The sequence below is a fragment of the Equus caballus genome, chromosome 3 (genome assembly GCF_041296265.1).
Source record: "Equus caballus isolate H_3958 breed thoroughbred chromosome 3, TB-T2T, whole genome shotgun sequence".
Taxonomy (NCBI): domain Eukaryota; kingdom Metazoa; phylum Chordata; class Mammalia; order Perissodactyla; family Equidae; genus Equus; species Equus caballus.
In genome coordinates, this window is record NC_091686.1 from 32,130,923 (window position 1) to 32,149,402 (window position 18,480).

At 49.7% G+C, this 18,480-nt stretch overlaps 1 protein-coding gene and 1 long non-coding RNA gene across 8 annotated transcripts in view; one reads left to right on the forward strand and one right to left on the reverse strand.

Moving 5' to 3' along the window:
• Positions 1 to 14,482, reverse strand: part of ZDHHC7 (zinc finger DHHC-type palmitoyltransferase 7) — a 27,761-nt gene extending 13,279 nt beyond the window's left edge. The window contains exons 1-3 of one of the 7 annotated variants that reach the window (XM_023637429.2): positions 13,832 to 14,454; positions 2,639 to 2,723; positions 893 to 1,000 (exon numbers count right to left, since the gene is read on the reverse strand). The gene's annotated coding sequence lies outside the window, so the exon portion shown is untranslated. Of the gene's footprint in view, positions 1 to 892; positions 1,001 to 2,638; positions 2,724 to 3,311; positions 4,004 to 7,633; positions 7,770 to 11,607; positions 11,712 to 13,831 lie in introns of those variants that run through there. The other 6 variants (XM_070262124.1, XM_070262125.1, XM_005608468.4 and 3 more) reach the window with 6 other exon arrangements.
• On the forward strand, positions 14,278 to 17,316 carry LOC111772809 (uncharacterized). The gene is made up of 2 exons (XR_002806872.2): positions 14,278 to 14,413; positions 15,013 to 17,316. It is a non-coding gene; the product is annotated as an uncharacterized lncRNA (long non-coding RNA).
• Positions 17,317 to 18,480: the final 1,164 nt, after the last annotated feature.

Genomic DNA, 18,480 nt, shown 5'->3' on the forward strand with positions numbered 1-18,480 from the left:
CGTTTTAACTAACACCATCAGGTTGTTGAGGCATGCTCCCACTGTTCTCTCTCTCTCTCCTTCAACTCTGCACTGTTGCCAGAATGCCCTTCCTCTCTGTTGAGTTCTTTTAAAAGTTCCCTTCACTTATCAAGCCGTTTTGATACCTTGCCCACATTTCCTGAAGTGCCTGACACCTGAGAACACACAGGGTCCAAAGAAACCAAAGAGAAGCTGCTCTGCTGCTGCTGTGAACGCATGAGCACCTCTTCTCAGCGCGGGACGGGAGAGGGGACATGGACGGGAGAGGGGACATGTGCGAGGAAGAGTCAGCACCCTCTGGCCTCAGCGCTCGTACAAGGGATGGCAACACCAACGGCGTTTCCTCAACCCATCCATGCGCTCTCTTGGCGCAGGCGCCCTGACGGTCTCAAACAAGCACAGAGCAGGGGACAGGCCTCCCTCGTGTGAGGGAGCAGGCGTGATGGGTCTCTCGTGGGGTCAGTCTCATACAGCAGAGGGAGAGCACGGTCTTTCGAATCTGGTCGTGGTTTTTTTTTCTCTTAAATGCAACTGGATCATAGTAGTTATGAAAATGCTGAATGAATGAGTGAACTGGCTGATGACAGTTCATTCTGCAAATATTTCGCAAAATTCTCTCTCGATATATAAACATTGACTGGTATAAAAGAGAAATGAAATTGTTCCCCGTAGTCAGTAAAATAACCCTGCTCTTAGATCGGTCAAAAACAGCTGTAAAATGTTTGAAGGAACTAAAGATGAGAAGAATTCCGGCAGACCTTACCCAGCCGTCCTTCAGCCAGCACTGACTGACCCCGCGCCACCCAGGTCTGTCTGCCCGCCTTCCCGCGGACGGCTCTGCTGCGGCCACCCTCCACAGAACCCGGCTCACCCGTCAGGCCTAACGCTTCTCTCCTCGGAGCAGGCCATCCTGAACGGGTCCTTCTCCTTCCTCTGGAGAGCACTTTGAAAGGGGTCTCTCAACAGCAGACACGACAATCTGGAGAGGGCGGCAGAGACGGGTTCTGCCTACAGCACTGGGAAGCCTGGGTCTCTGAGGGGCCGAGACAGTGTCTGGAAGCTTCTCTGCCTCCCGGGAACTATCGGGGCATGCCCATCAGTTCCATTTGCAGAGTACTTACCACTGTCGACCTCGGGAGAGCTCCTGTATCTTCCCTCCCTGAGTGACTGTCGGCCCGCAGAGGAAGGGCCTGGCCTTCCCTCGCTGTGCTCCCTCTTGGGGCCTGCACACGGCTGGGCCCACAGCAGGCGCACACTTGTTTACAGGCACACAACAAGAAGGTGGCACCTCTCTCAGACTCAAACAGCTCCCTAGGGGATCACAAGTGTACAGCACGGCCTGAAGCTGAACACTTCCTCCGACCAGAACCCCTCTGCTTTACGGTCACTCCTCAAATAGGACACCTTCTAGGAGAAAAGGGTGCTTGCTTGCTGGGTGGTCGGACAATAAGCTGCAGAGCCACATGTCCAAAGACAGATGAGCCTTTTGTCAGAGCACAATGCTTGTGCAGTCTGAGTTCCATCTAGACAGCAGGACCCCCTGAGTCTTCTGGAGGCCCCCATGCTGGACACATGAGCCCATGCCACTTATCCTTCCCGGCTGAGGAACTGGTGAGAACTGGCACAGAGCAGGGTGCAGCCCTGGTGGGACTCCACCTGGGGTACAGGTGGCAGGTCCATTCATGCAGGAACAGTAACCACAAAGACAGGGGACCCTGGACACGGCAGGACCTTCCTAGAAGCGTGTGTTTGGATGCTGCCGCATAACCCCTGTGCGCTTTAGACCCAAGTCTGTAAAACCCACTGGAAGGCAAAGGGAAAACAGGCTGATGTCCAGAAGTCACTTTATTTTCAAGAAAGCAATCAAAGAGCATAGCAAGGTTAGGCTGGACACACACGGTTATCTGCAATCAACCGCACAAGCGTTCCGCTGAGTCACTCACTGTATTTACACTAAAGCAACAGGAAGGGAGGGGAGGAAATGAAGAAACAATTCCTTTATATTGAGCTAATCTAAAATACTGGAACTCGAGAGCGAAGAGCAGGGCAAGCGCCATGCGATAGGACAACGCACACACTCGCCAGGCGAGGCTGCAGCCCTCTCCCACACCGGTTCCCGCACCGCTGTGGGCTTGACGCACTCGAAGAGCAGCTCTGAGAGACCCGACGCACTCCGCGTTCACCGGGGGGCAAGCAGACGGCCCACCATCGTTCTTCTACTTAACGGCCAATTTACTGGCATTCTGTCTACACTCCTGAACCCAAGCTGTTTATCCTCAGGTTAAATAAAGCCCCGTGTCCCAGAACACCACGGACAACACCGCAGACCTCCAGCAGTAAATGGAGCCACACAAGGAGAGCTGCCCACGAATTCACACTCACGCATCCACCTCATCTCTACAATCGCTAGGAGCCACCAATTCACTTCATGGAATCCTCCTCCGGGGACACTCTCTCCTCTGAGGACAGTGGTGTAAGCAACCCAGGACAAGAGTGAAGAGGACCCCTCGGCGCCGCCGACCTTTTACACGGCCCCGCGGCCTCTTCAGTGCACCAGTCAGCGTCAGCCGCCAGAGGAAACCGTGATCACGCACCCAAACGAAGAACCACGTCTCACCTCACAAACGGTTTCCAGACATTACTTGAATGTTTTGCGCCTTTTCTTCAGGACCCTCAGGTGCATACTGTCTATGTGATAGGATCTGAAAGACAGTAAAATGTGATTAGAAAAGTTACTTATTTTACGACAGATAGGTGTGTAATACTTCTTGGGGTCCGATTCCTCTTTGGGGCATATATAACCAACATAACATTTCACACATAAAGTTCTGCTTGAGAACTATCTATGCCTCTGAGTTTTCATTACTAGTAAACTGACTGACAACCCCGAAAATTAGGTGATCTATTTTAAATCTGTCCATTCTACCCTCCCGCTATTTTAGCTACCATGTTAAATACAAATCTATAAGCCAAAATCCCTGGAAAAAGATCCGCAGGGATAAGCCAAACCACATCTGGCCAGCCTGCACTTCAGGAATGAACAAGGCTTTTACAGCAGAGGCTGTACAGAAAAGCCGGGAGCGTGCGACCCAGAGGGGAGAGATGCTGGAAGGACACGGGACTCGTGAGGCAGCGGCTGAATGCAGAAACTCCCCGTTCACGTCTCCCACAGGCTCAGCGGCAGGTGGGCAAGCAGACAGAGCATTTCTGGAAGCACGCATCTGGCCCAAGAGATAAGGCCTAAGGTACCAAGACGCAGGGCAATCCCAACAAAGAGGTCAGATTCCCACCAGATCTCTCTAAGAGGACGGCTGCCAGAGGGACATCCTACGAGGGACAGAGGCTCCAAGTGCTTGGCACATCTCATTCTTAAATACGATGAGCAGCCAACAGCCAGACGTTTGAAGAAAGCCCAAAACAGGTCTCATGAAAGACAGCCCCAAAAAGAAACGGGGGAAAAGGAATTCAGAGCAGCCAAAGTGCACCGAGAAGAAAATTTAAGAAGAAATAAGAGGTTGTATCTGTGAAACAAAAGAGGAACATTCTGGGAACTTCCTAGTTATTGAAAAATAAAATCATGATGGTAGTTTTAAAATCTTAAAAATAGAATTGGACCAGAAAGTGGGGAAATCTCCCAGAAAGGAGAACTAAATAACAAAGAGAAAGGCCTTAGGAAAGAAATGAAGATTAGAGGATCAATCGAGGAGGTCCACTGTCCAAACAGCGGGGGGGTCTGGCAAAGGCGGCCGCTCTCCTTTCCATTTCAGCTGCCTGTCCATTCTGTTTTCATCCAGACATCCTTCCGAGGTATTATTCTTCTGCTTGAGCAAACCCTCCGTTGGTGTCTGTTTTCTGAAACCAAGACCCTGATGAGGACACTAGGAGGCTGGCGGGGATGAGGGTGGGAGGACACGGGTGTGGGGGCCAGGAGGTGGGCAGGGTAAGTTTCTGCTCTTCCTCCCAGGACCGGCGGCTGCCCACTGTTTCCTCTCTCCAGTTTGCTGTCCGTCTCCCCGCCCAGCGTGTCCAGTCCACTGTACTGCATCTCCTCAGGACGCTCCTCTCCCCCTGCACGCCCCTGGACAACCTCCCGCCCCGCCATCAACACCACCCTGCACGCCGATGGCTCCCCAACGTATTTCGGCTCTGAGTCCCTTCTGAACTTTTCAACAACAAATGCAGCAGTGAATCCCAAGCTGCTTAAACTAATGGAGGTGACGTTTTAAATATGGTATTTACATATAGCAACTTTATTCAAATATCTATGCAATAGCCAACAAGTTTAAATGCCAAATAATATTTTGAACTAATAAGGCCTAATTACGCCTAATAATATTTTCGATTTTCATTCACATTCATTTTGAATATTCTGAGTATTTTCAAACGAGCTTATGTTAGCTATGCTTTAAGATAAACTGGCTTTGCACAACACGGGCTGCCCATCACAGGCATCAGGTCTACAGCAGAATCTCTACAATGGGAGCAAGTCCCCAATTACTTTCACAAACTTTACAAAGTAACCAACAAGGCAACCACTTCAGAAAGCGGTCTGGCACTTTCTCAAAGTTAGTGCCTCTCAAAAGGCACACCTAGCCGGTGACTCAGCAATTCCATTTCTAGGTATTTACCAAGAAAAACAAATATGAACACAAAACATGTCCGAAACTGTTCAGAGCGGCTTTACTCATAATGTTCCCCAAACCAAAAACAACGCAATATCCATCCCCAGGAGATGAATCAACACGACGGGATAGTCATCCAACCACACACTTCACAGCAAAAAAGGGGTAAGAAATTACTGATACACGCAACAACATGGACAAATCTCAAAACTATTATGCTACATGAAAGAAACCAAACACAGAGGAATATGTACAGTATGATTCCATCTCTACGGCATGCTAGAGCAGGCCAAACGAATTCGTTTTGAAAGAAATCAGAGCAGGGCTTTGAGCACAAGGGGAACAACGGAGAAGAGCCCAGCACCTTCGGAGCTGAGGGGACGCTCCGTGTCCTGTAGGGAAGCAGGCTGCTCAGGCACCGCATTTGTCAAAACAAAATTCAGTGCGCTGTTAAAAAAACCCCAAAACAATGAACTATACACTTAAAATTGCACATTGCATTGTATATCAATCACGCCTCAATAACAAAATGGATAGGAGAACAAACAAGGGGCACAGGTACACGTGGCAGGCGTGCAAGGTGCAGAGCAGGCCAGTTCTAGCCCTCAGCTGCATGCCACCAACACTCAGGAGTCAAGGCCTGTCTGAGACTCACTTTCATCCGTACCTTCAGGCAAGTTTCCTAACCTCTTCCCCTTACTTTTTTCCTTGGCTATAAACAGAAAATGTACTTCTCAAAAACAAACTGAAGATAAGTAAATCAAAGACATCGGCATCCTTCGGTGATCAGTTACGACAAAAAGAGTCAAGATACAATTCCACTCACCACTGCAAGAGAAAGAAGGTCCCCCCGCGAGTCTGGGACTTGTGTTTATGTTACATCGTGGCTTTACTGTTTGCACACTCACTGAAGGCCTATACAGCACAGGAAGGAGCAAATCTCTGCTTCAGGCACAGAAGAAACCATGCAGCAAACGAGAGATCTATTTAATTCAAACATGGGGGGCTCCAGGCTCCATCCACATGCAAGGCCCTGAGGATGCACAACCAGAGACAGGAGCTTCAGCCCACAGGCGCTCGCTCGCAAACAAGCAGAGGTGGCAATCAGCCTTGTAAACAACGTGCTAAGTGTTATCCCCAAATTAGGAGCCGGGTGTGAGGAGGGAGAAAGATGACAACAGCTAATTCTGTCCTGAGGAACCAGAGAAAGTGTCAATAAAGAAGACAGCACGGTGGGCCCAGATGGAAAAGCAAGATATGGACAGAAGGAGAGAACAGGGGGAGAAGGTGTGGAGGCGGCAAAGGGACTTCGGCGGCGGCACACTGAGGGACTCAAGTTCAGGGCAAAGAAGGGTGGGGAGAGAGAAGGAAATGGGAGCGAAAGGACAGACTGGGGGCCACTATCAAGTACTCTGAATGCAAGGTAAGGAGTCTGGAGTCTGCGCTTCGTTCTGTTGGAATGGGGTGCACCGGAACTCTGGCAAACAGATGTTTTAAAAAGATAATGGTGACAAAGTGAGACCAGGATAGAAGGAGGACGACCAGCAACCAGCAGGCTATTGCCACGACCCAGACGGAGACGACGGAGGCCTGGGCTCGAAGACGGGGGCAGGGGCCTGTCTGAGACAGTCACAGGAAGGAAAAGCGCAGCAGTGACCAACAGGATGGGATGGCTGGGGCACAGTACAGGAAGGTACACTCTCGCAGAACATGGGAGCTGCGGACTCAGGGGAGCGCCAAGATGGGGCTCACTGAATTCAAGGTGTCTGCAGCAGAAACCAGCACAGCTGACCAGCAGACAGTTAATTATCCAACCTCCCGCAGCCCCCAACCAGACATACAGAATGAGAGGCCCCAGCACACAGCGGGCAGGTGCAGTGGGAACGGATGCGATCACCCAAGAGACCACGGAAGTGTGAACCTGGAACCCTGCGGAGCACAAGCTTTAGAGGGGAGACAGAGGTAAAAAGAGCCAGGAAGGAAGCCAGGCAGGGAGTGAAGAGAAGGAAGGAAGGCTGGAGCAGTCAACACACCAAAGGGGACGCCAGGAGAGGCCAGGTGGATCATCAGGGACCTTTTCCTGGCAGTTTCAGTAACAAAGTGCCAAGAGCTTGGAGACTGGGTGGTGAGAAAATTAAGGAAGCAAATTTCTAAAAATGCAGTTAAGTGAAGGAGACGTCTAGCTAGAAGGAAAAGTGGAGGACGTTTTGTTTTTGAGTTTCCCCTCTCATGTATCATCTCATTTATTGCTACAGCGATCCTAAAGAATTACTGGGTCTCCCCACTTTACAGATGAGCTGCCTGGGACCCCCCGGGTTTAAGTACCCACCCAAAGTCATGGTGAGCCCCTGAGACCCCAGGTGAGTCCCGCCACGGTGCACCTTGGTTTGACCATGCCACTCTTGTAAAAAGGCTAGAACAGCCCCAAAGCGATTTAATGGAAAGGGAATGAAGAACACACGCCTGGTTAATCCAATTAAGCCATCAAACTAAGAATGGAAGCTGGGATGTCCTGCCACACTGGCTGTCATTTCTTTCTTCTAATTTTGTACTTGTTTGAACTTTTCCTGAAACTAAAAAAGCAAGATAGGCTCACAGCAGTTTTCTGCTTCCAGGGAATGAGGGTCCACGTTTGCAGACCCAGGGGCTGACCCTTCTTCCTGAGCCCGGAGGAGGAAACAGCGGGGTGGAGCCGCAGAGGCTAAAGCAGTCCACATGCCATAACAAAGAGTAAGGGGCGGGCGGGGTGTGACAAGTGCAGGAAGGCTGGAGAAGAGCTACTGAGAGTGGAAAGAGGAAGCTTGGGGTGGGGTGCCAAGAAGGGCCCAGACAGCGCTGAAAACCCCGTTTCTAACCAAGCGTGGGAATGGCAACCCCTTTTATCCAAAGTCCTGCCCGGCACCCCAAAGGCTTACACAGGGCTGGAGATTAACAAAGATGACGACAGAAAACCAGGTGTCAGAGGCAAGCCTTGGGCTGAAGTGACTGACCTCGGAGTGCAGGGTGAAGGGGAGAGGCCTGCTAAGCCACGGCACAGAGAACTCCGAGGACTGGGGTCCCGGTGAGACTGCGCAGCAGGGAGAGACAAAGCAGCCAGGGCGCATTGAGGCTGGGTCACTGGGTCAGCTGGGGGAATTTTAAGAATCCAGAGGAGGTGCCCTTGGGGATAAGGATAAGAGCTTGCACATGGCTGAGCAAACAGGTTGCTACACGGAAGGGGAGGGAAGGAGAAGGTCAAGGTGTGTCGCCAACCTAGCTGATAAGTGTGATCCCGGATGGGGCCCAGTTAGGGTAGAACACTGAAGAGAGAGCCAGAACTCTCACTGCATTTGGCAAAAGAATGGAGCCTTCAGATAATCTACTACAGTATATTTACTGCAATTAAGTTTCTAAATGTTCCTTCCATCAATTTGCAATCATGAAAGATTTAGTTTGTGCTTTCAAACTCTACCAGTAATGTATGCCATATGAAACCACCATTTTCTTCTCAAATTACTCAATCTGAAGAACAGACTATTGACCTTTAAGGAAAAAAAACCAACAGAATATTAAGCTCCCTAAGGCCAAGTCTCAATAACATGCGGGCACACTATCTGTACTGTGAAAACCTATTTAAGCTTTCTGGAAGGGTTTTTAACACTAAAATACTTAATCACTCTAAAATAGCACTTGGACACTGCAGATCAAAAAGACGGCAAACTGAGAAACACACTAACATGGAGCCATGGCACTAGGAGGGGCACGTCCATCTCATGGGTGTGCGTGTGTGTGTCGGGGGAAACAACACTGAGGTTTTCTCCTTCCCACCAGTGACACCTCGGTCTCTCACGAGGTCCTTTTCCTCCATAAATATCCAAATGTTGGGCGGGCCCAGGCTCAGTCCCGGGTTTTCCCCTTCCTCTACAGCTCTCCCTAAATGCTCTGATAGTATCTGAGGCCCAGGTAGTTAAAACAGTATCTATCTGGGAAACTCCCAAAGTAACAATGTATCATTGAGTATATCCAACTGGCACTCAACAACTCCTCTGGAGAGGGGTCAAAGCAGAGACACCCCCTCCACCCACCAAACTGTTTTGACCCCACTCTTGTCCATCGATATACAGCACCACCATCTCATTGCCCAGGTCAAAAAGTGGGACTCACCCTCATTTACCTCTCCCCCATCTGCCCACATCTAACCCATCAGCACGTCCTATGGGCTCCACCTCCAAAACCAACCCAAATCTGACCCTCTCTTCCTCCTCCCCACCCAGCCAGATCAAGGCCCAGGAGCCCTCACCTGGCAGTACTCGGATCGCCTCTATTCACGCCGCAATCCATGCCCATTCTGCACCCAGCGGAAGCTCTTACAGACGTAAAGCAGGGGGAGTCACTCCCTTACTTAAAACCATCCACTGAGTGCCTCAGTTAGCACAAAATCGAAAGGCCCTGGGGTCTAAACAGCCCAACCAGATGGGGAGCCTGCTGACCTCACTTCCTTGCATCCCCTCCCTCGCCACCTGTCTTGTTCGTTTGTCAACCCCTCAACACAGCGTTGCTCGTAAGATCCCCAGCACAGTTCACACTCCGCAAATATCTGTTGAATGAGTGAGAGAATCAGGGAGTGTGCCTGAGGGAGACAAGAGAAAGTGGACATGAAGCCCACAGGAACATGAAAGGAAGCAGGAAAGAGGGTCAAAGTGGGAGGCTGGGCACAGGGATGCGGTCAGAGGTGCGGGAGCCTGGGAGAAAAGGAGTGGAAGGAAGGGAAGGGGCAAGGGGAGTGAGAGGGCAGGGAGGACACTCAGTCAGGGCTTGCCTGGGGCAGCCTCAGCGTTAGGTGTGTCACCTGGAGCGCGTGGGCTGGATGAGGCGGTCTCAGGGGGATGTTTACACCCACCCCACAGGCTGCACGTCTATCCTGGCACTGGAGCCACAGGCTGACTCTGAAAGTCATGTGGAGCAGCTGTTTTAAAAAATCCCAATGTGGCAACTAAACCTTCAAGAACTCTGAATCCAGAAATAAAAAGAACCCAGAGTTCCAAACCTCTTTGAGTGGCCTGTCCCAGCTGAACCGGAATCAGCCTGGTGAATCTCAACCTCTTTCTACATCTTCCTAAATACGGTTTCCTTCTTTAATACGAAATGAACTTTTTAACATCAAGACTCACCCACATCGGAAACACTACGAACAGGTGACATGCCAATAACACACTTAGCTCTCAGCTGCAAGCTAACGACAATGTAACTATGAGAAGGAGAAAGGAAAGGCCGATTCCCGACAATCTCCTGTGTGTCAAGAGCTTTATACGCATTAGTACACTCGCTCCAGCCACCCCTTAAAAGCTAGGCGCTATCAGTGGCTCATTTTAGAGGCAAGGAAATGGGGCCTTGGAGCTGAAGGAACCTGCCCAAGTTCACAGCCAGGAAAGAAAGGGTGAGGCCTTGACTGTTTTGACTCCAAAGCCCATGTTCATCCATTAAAACACAAAGCCTTCTAGAGCATGTGGTTTTAGAAAACGCATTCTGTAACGAATAAACTGAATTTGGGAAATAAGGAACTCTAAGAATTCAAAACATTTCAACAGAGAAATGATACTGTAAAAGCCTGTCTGTCTCAAGAGAAACTGGAAGTTTCTTGACCCAGATTGCCCCCTGCTTACTGGGTGCTGAAAAGAACTGCGCCCTTTCCCAGAACGGACCAAACCACCAGCGGAACGCAGAGCCAGCCTCTCTTCCATTTACTGACCACACTCCTCCTGCGACCAGGATTTATCAGCACCTTCTCACCTCCAGAGACACAGCTCCTCCTCCCCACTCCCACCTGCCCATGACCTGCCTGCTCACAGCTTTCACCTTCCCCACAACCCGAGTGTGGGCACCCTCGCCCCTGGCCTGCACCTCTGCAGGATCTGAACCTCAAGGGGTGCCAGGCTCCAGCAGTTACAGCCAAAATCACAGCACAGGTCACAGAATCCATCAGGTCCCAAACCTCGGGACCATGGCGTTCAAGGCCCCACTGAAGCTGGCTCTCCCCGCCTTTGCAGGCTCCGTCCTCACCACTCTCCTCCACACAAGGCTCGCTCTGGTCCCCGACCATGCCCTCCACACCGCTGCGCATTTGCTCCTGCTGTTTCCTCCCAGGAGCAGGCTTTCTCTGTCCGCCCAGCCAAATCACTCACTGAGCAAACACCGGCCAAGCGCCCTGCACTCGAGGCGCTGTGGGATAACACGGGTGTTTTCAAAAGTGTAAGGTGCTAGACCAATCTAAGGCCTTATCTCGGCCCCCTAAGGAGTCTGGATTTTATTAGACAATTAATAGGATTCCACTGAAGGTTTTTCAAGACTAGAATGAAGTAGGAAGCAAGACAAGAGCATGTTTGTAGATGGGGCGAGGAAGCCAGTGAGAGTAAAGGACTGAGTGACTGCCCCATAGCAGGCAGACCGGGTGCAGACATGAGTGAACACTGGGAAGGAGGACGAGCTCTTCCTGAGCGGCAGAGGAAGAAAAAGGCTGAGGCTATTCAGAGACAGTGTAGTCAGAAAAGAATCACAGGGGAGAAGACTCTGAGTGGCCTTTGTCTGCTCCATGATCCAGAAGGCAGAGTCATTTGTCAACGGTAAAGCAAAAAAAGTCTATTTTGAAGGAAGGGACCAGGAAAGAAGGAAGAATGCTGTGTAGTAAAGAATTTAACCTTGCCCAAAAGGAGGTCTGGCCTTTGTCCTAGAGGACAATCTGATTTAGGGTGGGGGCTGGCCACATCAGAAAGACCAACAATGCAACTGAGGGCGGGGCTTTGGATCACACAGCATCAGCTGACCTGGACACCGGGATTAACCATGTGGGCAATCAGTCAATCAATCAATCAATCACAGCTATGTAATGGAACCCCAATAAAGACTGAACACAAGGCTCGGGTGAGCGCCCCTGGGTGGCAATACCCTGTGCATACTGTTTCATATCAATGCCAGGAAAGAAACGCACGCTGGCTCCTTGGGGTGAGCACAACAGAAGCTCCATGTTTGGCGGTTCCATGGACTGTCCTATGAGCCTCTTCGCCTGGCTGAGCTTAATTCGTATCCTTTCCCTGTAAGAAACCATGATTGTGAGTACAAGAGCTTCCAGTGAGTTCTGTGAGTCCTTCTAAATCATAATGGAAGCTGACGGTGGCTTTGGGAACCCCCAAACTTGCAGCTGGTGTCAGAAGCGAGGGTGATCTTGTGTGGACTGTTCCCTCTAAACTTTGCAGGTGACTAACCTGGCAGGTGGCCTGAACTCTTCTCAGCGGCTACAATTGACGGCTCAGACACCAGGTTGTTAACACGGACCCTGGACAACTGGCTTTGGGGACAAGAGGGAGCGAGAATGAGCGTTTAGACTTCATACATTACACTCCGCTCTCAAAAAGTGTTCGACTTTTTTTTTTACAAAACAAGCAGGCAGTAGTTTTATAATTAAAACACTGCTTTTAAGAAACATATCCCCAAACAGCTGCTTCAAGGAAATGATCTTGCAGAGCTGTTCAGCGTGGACTGGAGTAGGGAAGTTCTGGAATCATCAGGAAACTACTTCTCAATTCATCCCAAACATTAACTTCGTAGGCAAACTTATTTCTAGTCCCATTTCTTCAAATTAACAAAGATTATATTATTTATAGCATCAAAGAGTCCAAGCGTGCAGGTAATAGTTTCAGTAAGAATGTAAACGTAGGTTCACACTTTTGATTGTTCTTATATAAAGTTCCTTTTAGCACTTTCCCTCACACTGAGAAGGCCACTCCATTCATGCGAATACTTGTCCTTTCTAGAAGAGGATTTCTGCCTTTACAGTGCATCCGTCAGCATGGCTGCAAAGTTCCAATTCACTCACTGTCATCCGAGGCAGGACCTGAGTCACTGGTAACAGAATCCTCCTGTTACATTTTTACCCACTTTGCCTTGATGTGAGACACCTGCATAGAGTTCCAGTTGTCGTTTTGTGAATTCTTTAGGTTACCTGTTGAGATCTTCTTCTTCCCTTCCATCTCTCAACTCAAAACTCATGTGAACCTACCAGTCTAACTCCCGAAAGCACACAATCCAAATAACGCCAATGACACTACCCTTCAATTTTCCAGAATGTTCAAGAAGTGCAATCTAACACTTGTGTTTCATTGCAGCTTTCAGGTATCCCAAGAATCTTTCACTTTAACCAAGTTAAGACTTCCTAACAAGCAAATTTAACAACGTGACCTTTTAAAAGGTGACTTTAGGTGAGTACACGTTGTACAACAACCTCAAAAAGATTAAATTCATCAGATGTGAGGTGAAGAGTTTAGAAAAGAATATATACTGACCTAGATTTCTAGACTATCTGAGATAGGAACAGTAAAATAGACAAATATATGTGCATTAACGATGCACAGTAAGCAGACTGCAAACGTGACACTGTAGCATCGATTTGCACAGCACTGTACACAAGCTGGACAGCAAAAGTAGCTGCAAGGCGGCTGGGTCAACAGTTCTTCTTACATTCCATGCAACTACCATAATAAACTGGTCACCCACAAGGTGACAAAGTGTGCCCATCTGACAGGGCAAAGAGTCTTAGTTCCAGCAGCAACCACTCCTCAGGAGAGATGAGCCCTGGCTGCAGCAAGAAAAGATGCAGACTTTGCCCTGAAGGCTGACCTGGTTGTTCCATATGCCCTATCGGGCAACCCCTCAAAGATCACTGACAGGGGGAAGGGAAGACAACGAGGATCACGGGCAAAGAATAAAAGAGAAAAGTTAAAAACTTAAAAGGGAGGGAAGAACAGGAGCATTCGAGAAGCCACGTGCGACGTTCGAGACAGTCCATTCTAATAGCTGCCTATAAACAGACGGGTTTATAGCCACTCTCTCTTCTGGCCCTAACAACAACCCCGTTATTAGTTATTAGGGGAGAAAACCGTGGCCCGGAGAGCTGACTGTCACGCCCAAGGTCAGACAAAAAGCTGGGGCTGCAATCCGGGCCCTGTCCGGAGAGATCAACTAAGGAGAGACAAGGAGACCCCTGGAAAGGAAGTCGAGCGCAGGCACAGAGGTGCCCCCCAGGAACTCCGGAAGGTCGCAGATGCGCGGCGGGGTGGAGAAGAGGGAGCAGGGCCGAGGGAAGGGCGGACGGGGGCCGGGAGTGGCCCGGAGCCTCGGGCGTGAGCAGCCGGCCCGGCCCGGCCCGCCGCACTCACCCGAGGCCCGGGCGGGGTCGCCCGGCGCTGCGGCTCCTCCCGGCCTGCAGCGGCGGCGGCGGCGACTGCAGCGGCCGGGGCAGGGATGCATCATGCGGCCGCGCTCATGGCCGGGCCGGAGCGGGCCCCGCGGCTCGGCTCGGGTGGTTCCCGCCGGGCAGGTCAGAGGGAGGCGGCTGCCCAGAAGACACCGAAGCCCAGCACCCTGCCTGGAGAGCTGGGCGGTGCGACCCCCGGAACTGAACCCCGCGAGGTCAGCGGCGCCGCGCTTGCGCAGTTCCGGCTGCGCCTTTCCTGGTCGCAGAGAGCGGGGTTTGAGGCGATTTGCTGGGACTGGGTACCCAGGATCGCTCTGGGACAGAGACTAGTAAAGACTGAGAGCTGCTTAAGAAAGGCAGCTCTTAGTCGCAAGCTCGCCTCGCTAAAATAAAGGGAGCCATCCAAACGGAGATCCGGAAGAGAAAGGATGGGGGGCTACGGGCTGCCGCAAGGTCCAATCCGCGCCGTTCGGCTAACATGCTCTGCCCCGGGTCCCCGCCGAGATGCCCAGTGCCCAGAGCGGCGTCTCAGAGCCAGCTCTAGGTATGGCCTGTACGGTGTGCCGCAAGGACGCCTCCGAAAATGGGGAGGTGGAGGAGCGGGAGTGGAAACGACTGAGCCAGAAAGCACGTGGGGAAAAGGGGAGGCGCGCTGGACGGGGATCGGAGGCCCGATTCCTGGGGTCCGCTGAGCCTCTGGTCCCCTCTGAGGGACCTGGACGCCAGAGCAGCCCAGAGGCTCCTTCCAGATGCTAAGCCCTAAGTTTTTCGAAGGTAGACACATGTTTTTTATTTCCTTGGATTTCCTCTAAAATTTGGGACAGTATCCGCAGGGCTGGGAAGTAGGTGCTCAGTTAAACTGGTAAGTTCTCACTAGATTGTTGTCAGCAACGAAACAGTAATTGCAGCTAAGGGATCTTTCAGAGCCTAACCGTCTCCAAGCCACCTTCTCACTATTTACAGTTCTTGCTCCCGGAAATTCTTATCCAGCTAAACTTTTGGAAGTAGGGGTGCATTAATCATCAACTTCCAGCTTTAAAAGTTAAAAATGTTATGTCTTGTACCTCTGTATGCACAGTGGTGCTATGCATGCAGCCAGCCCTCACTGAGCTCCCTATCTCCTGGTGTGTTTGTTTCCACAAGGGAGAAGAGCAAGGGAGGCCCTCAGTCAGCGGTCAGCTCTTTTTGCAGAGGCTGAAAGAAAGGATGGTTATCTTTGGATAACACCAAGACTACAAGTCACTGCTCTGCTTGAGATATATTTGCTATGAGCAATGATAAACGACTATCTTTTTTTTTTTTTTTTTAAAAAGGTTAAATCATGACTCATACAACTGTAAACATGTCAAAGATTTAATTTAACTCACTAATTAATCAGGATGTATGTAAGGTGATACAAATGGTTCAGAGATGAATGCAAAAGGCAGACACATGTGTAGGCAGCCAGGAATGCTGGGATGAACTTGCTTAATAGATGCTAAACTGGCTTCTTCCACAGTAGGGGAGGGAAGTCAACTGAACTCCCCCAGACAAGGTTCAGTTGTATGTCTGGTATCCATGGGCAAGAATCACTTGCATTGCTATCAATTCTTTACACCCTGTGGAGTTATAAATAGCTTAAAGAAAAGATCCTCTACAACTAGAAAACCCAGAAGGGTGTGCAAGAAACACCTAGTTGTTCACTGAAGACACCCAAAAATCTTTTTGACCCATTTCAAAGTCTTTCACCAAAAAAGAAGAGTGGAGGCATCCTCACCCCATAATTCTCTTCCATCTCCACACTTGTCGTGTTGCCTGTGTCCTGGGTTACCAGGATAGCTTGTTTGTTGTAACTATCAAATTGTACCTTTGCTGAAGGAAATAGCACCATAAAATCATTTGTTGAAATATTTAACAGGGATGGCAGCAGTTGACAAAAATAGTTCAACTCTTATCAAGGATTTTCATCTCTTTCTCAACACAACTGAAATGTGGTCTTCTGCAAGCCTCAGCTTTTTTTTTTTTATCTCTAAAATATGAGGTTAGATTTGATTTCTAAGGTTTCTTCCTGTTTTAAGACTGTGGTTGAACACAGAGCTTTTTGCCTCTCCCTGATTTCACTGAGGCCATGGGAGCAGAAAACCTAACACTGGCGGCCCTTTCAGGGATGGGAACATCACATCTCCAGGGTCAATTCTGTCTACCTCTCAGGAGTCGGTTTCCAGCTAACCTCTCGTCCCAGGAACCAGCCCTTTTAAGGTGGAGCTTCTATTCAAATATGTGAAAAGGTGCTCAGCCTCTTTCAAAGTAAAAGGAATGAACCAAATTTAAAGTAGAAGCAGATACCATTTTTCATCTGGTGGATGGGTGAAGATAAAAGCTTAGTAATCCTCTGCCGGCCAGGCAGACCAAGTTGGTGCAATTGTCAATTTGTTCATCTCTTTGCAGAGCAAGCTAGCGATATGAATCACACAGTTGGAGTGTACATACCCTTTGGCCCAGCACTTCCACTCTTAGGTATTTGTCCTGCAGACAGACCCACCCATGTGCACCAAAGCATGTGCACCTGAGTATTTAAAGTCACATGTTCGTAGAAGCAAAAACCTGGCGTCACCCTAGATGCCCGTCAGTATATTAAATCAAGTATGTTGAATACAGAGACAGAATACTGTGCTGTGCAGTTGTAAAAAGAATGAGGCAGATGTTTATGAATGCATATGGATGGTCTTTGAGGTATAGTAAGTCCGTTGTGTAAAACTGTGTGTATTTGTGTAAAAAAGAAGAGTAGGGGGTATATATGTTTATATGTACATAGAATATCCCTGGAGAAATATACAAGAAGTAGGTCTGTAACTTGTTAATTTTTTAACCATGTGTTCATTTTTAAATACATAAAAATGTAATTAAATGGGACAACCCAATAGAACAATTGGCAAAACACTTGCACGGGGACTTCACAAAAGAGACCATCCAAAACACGAGAAATTGCTCATTTTCATTAGTCATCGGGAAATGCAAACTTAAACCACAGTGAAATACTATTTACGCACCCAGCAGAATGGCTCACAGGAAAACACACCAAGTGTCCGCAAGCATACGGAGTGAGTGGACTGACTGCCAGCCACTGCGGCTGGGAACGTCATTGTTCAGCCGCCTCAGACAGCCGTCAGGAGCACCCGCTGGAGCTGAGCGTGCAGGTACCCGTGTTCGCTGAAAGACTTGTCCTGGGATGTCCGCACGGCACTGTCCACAGTAACCCCAAACTGCAAACAAGCTAAATATCCATGAACAACACAATGAATAAATAAATTGCGCTATATTCACACAATGAAACACTGTACAGAATGCAAGCACAGACCACACACACAATAGAAGTCAGTCTCACAAATATGACGTTGAGTAAAAGAAGCAAGACACAAAAGAACAGTATGTACTATATGATTCTATTAATAAAAGGTTCAAAAACAAGCAAAATCGGTCTTTGGTGCGTGAAGACAGGGCGGGGCCTTGGTACCCACTGAAGGGTGCTAGGGTGCTAGTAAGACTCTATGTTTTGATCTGGGTGCTGCTTGTGTGGGTGCCCGCTCGGTAAAAATTCACCCAGCTGTGAACAGGTATGATCTGTGTGCTCTCTTAGAGTAAACAGTGGGAGAGAAAGAGAGGGAGACTTCCAAAGGTCGTACAGTGGAAAAGCAGAGGTTTGTTCCGGAAGGGTATTGGGGTTGTTTCTTACTTTTTCCACTGAGTTTGGTGTTGAATGCAACAGCCAGAGTAGGGAAGCCAGAAGGCCAAAAGTCCACAACCTATGGGTTTGGACAAGGCCCAGGATGTTGAAAGAACGCAGAGTGGTGTGATGTGTCTCTGAACCCCTTTTCATTGGGCCACCACACCTCTGGCTGTGGGTAGAGCCTGCTGGGGCCCAGGCCTGTGCCCGGGGGGAGGGCTTGTGGCTGGTGGACATGTATGGAGCACTTCCTGAGTGTCAGCCTTGGGGCTTGGCACTCTCTGTTCCCTGGATGTCCCAAGCTCCCTCTCTCATGCCCTTCAGCACTTGACTCAAAAGGCATCTTCCTCCCCAGAGCTCTTTCTAAAATTTCCCCCTCCCTCCCATTCCTGTGACGTTTCGCTTCCCCTTCCCAGCTTCACCCCTTGTCACCACTCAGCTGACGCCCTACATCTTTCACTTTGATACCCCTGGTCTATCCCTCACCAGGATGCAAGCCTCGCGAAAGACAGGAGGTTGTTGGTTTTCTCCACTATTGTCTCCCCAGTGCCTGTCGCACTCAATAAATATGCACAGAATGAATGAATGAACGAACGTGCTATGCTTGGTCCTTTCATAGATGAAGAAATGGGCCCAGTGAGGTTAAGCAGTGTGCTCAAGGTCACAGAGCCAGGAAGGGAAAGCCAGCATTCAGACCCAGATCTTTCTTCGTCTTTGCTGCTGTCATACTGCCTTGTACACTCACTTCAACCTCACATCCCCGATCCCTTTGTACAGTGAGGAAACTGAGGCTCAGAGTTCAGTGATGGCCGAGAGGAAGTGGAGCACAGCTGGCCTGCAGACCTCGTCTGTGTGGCTCTGAAGGCCCTGCTCTTCATCCTGCACCACTCTGCCCCTCCAAGGAGCAG